Consider the following 1,669-nt stretch of genomic DNA (forward strand, 5'->3'; position numbering starts at 1 on the left):
CAGACCAATGACTCCTTTGGGTGATATCTGATTTGTTTACTTTATTATGAAGCGAATTTCTTTGTAGGAGGTAATGGTGTATGGTTTACCATCATAGTGAATGATATTAAGTAAGGTGTTTGGTGGTGTTCCCAGTAGTGGCATGATAGGCAAGAACACAAATCCATTTCTAGAAAAAGTCTATTTAAGCAAAGACAGATTTATCCTTCCTCGATGATGGAAGAGATACCATGTAACCAGCTAGAAACCACGTGCCCTGGAGGTATCCTTCTATTATTAAAGATTCAGGGTTTCCAAGGCTAATGGTGAATTTGGTGCTTGGTGGCTGTGGTCAGACAAGCTTGGCGTTGCTGGTCTTCTCAAGAGAAGATAAACTCCATGAAGGAAGATGTTGTCTGACTTGTTTATCCAGTGTATGTAGTGACAGATATGTGTCTGAGACATATTGAGTGTTTAATAAACATCATGCTCAGGAATCAATAAGGTCCTCACCTTAGACCAGAAGGTCTTCTTGAGGCAAAGTGGACAGTGAGATATATTTCTTGAAGTTTTGTCTTCTGGGAGAATTTCCTTTCTCTACTGTCTTTCAAGGCGTGGAGATGTAAGGCTGAAGTCAGACACTTGTGGTTGATGCTGCAGTATAGTGCATGTCCATCTGTAAATCAGGGATAGGTTGTTTGTTTTTTTCTTCTCAATCAACTTTCCTTGGGGCCAAGCTGTTCACACTCACAAAATATGTACTCCCACCTACGTAGCTTCTTGCGTCTTCATGAGAAGCCCACTTCACAAGGCCCACTTCTCTCATTCTCTCTTTCATCGCCACTTGATGAAGGGTTGCTTCTGAGCACCTTTCACATCATGGCATAGGATCAAGGTGAAGAGGAGAACCCCATGAGGGAACTTTGCATCAGCAAGCTCTACCTCACCATCTGTGTGGGGGAAAGTTGAGACAGACTGACCCCAGCAGCCAAGGTGCTGGCGTAGCTCACAGGCCAGACCCCTGTGTTCTCCAAAGCCAGATACACCGTCAGATCCTTCGGCATCAGGAGAAATGAAAAGATTGTTCACTGCACAGTCCGTGGGACCAAGGCAGAAGAAATCCTGGAAAAATGTCTAAAGGTGTGGAGAACATGTGTTAAGAAAAAATAACTTCTCAGATATTAGAAACTGGTTTTGCAATCCAAGAACACATCGATTGGGGATCACATATGACCCAAGAATTGATATCTACGAGCTGGACTTCTACGTGGTGCCGGGTAAGCCAGTTTTCAGCATTGCAGATGAGAAGCACAGGACAGGCTGAATTAGGGCCAAACACAGAATCAGAAAAGAGGAGGCCATGCACTGGTTCCAGCAGAAGTATAATGGAATCATGCTTCCTGGCAAATAAGTTCTCGTTTCTAACCAAAAGGTCAATAAAAAGTTTTCAGCGAAATGTAAAAAACAAAAACAAAAACGCCACAAATTAGTAAATATCTGTATATCGAATGCTATATAACAGTAAATAATTAAATCTAGATGAAATGGAAACATTTCTAAAGGTACTGTATATCAACTAATAAAACTGACACATAAGATGTAGAAGCTCTGAACAGATTAATAACTACAGAAGAAATTTGAATAGTAGTAAAAAATCTACACCTAAAAAAGACACTAGGCCAAGACAGAT

The 1,669-nt window shown here is 41.1% G+C and overlaps 1 pseudogene; it reads left to right on the forward strand.

Annotated features, from left to right (window-relative positions):
- The first annotated feature begins 858 nt into the window (after positions 1–858).
- Positions 859–1,390, forward strand: LOC132531567 (large ribosomal subunit protein uL5-like; annotated as a pseudogene).
- The last annotated feature ends 279 nt before the right edge of the window (positions 1,391–1,669 follow it).

This window comes from Lagenorhynchus albirostris, chromosome 13, assembly GCF_949774975.1.
Source record: "Lagenorhynchus albirostris chromosome 13, mLagAlb1.1, whole genome shotgun sequence".
Taxonomy (NCBI): domain Eukaryota; kingdom Metazoa; phylum Chordata; class Mammalia; order Artiodactyla; family Delphinidae; genus Lagenorhynchus; species Lagenorhynchus albirostris.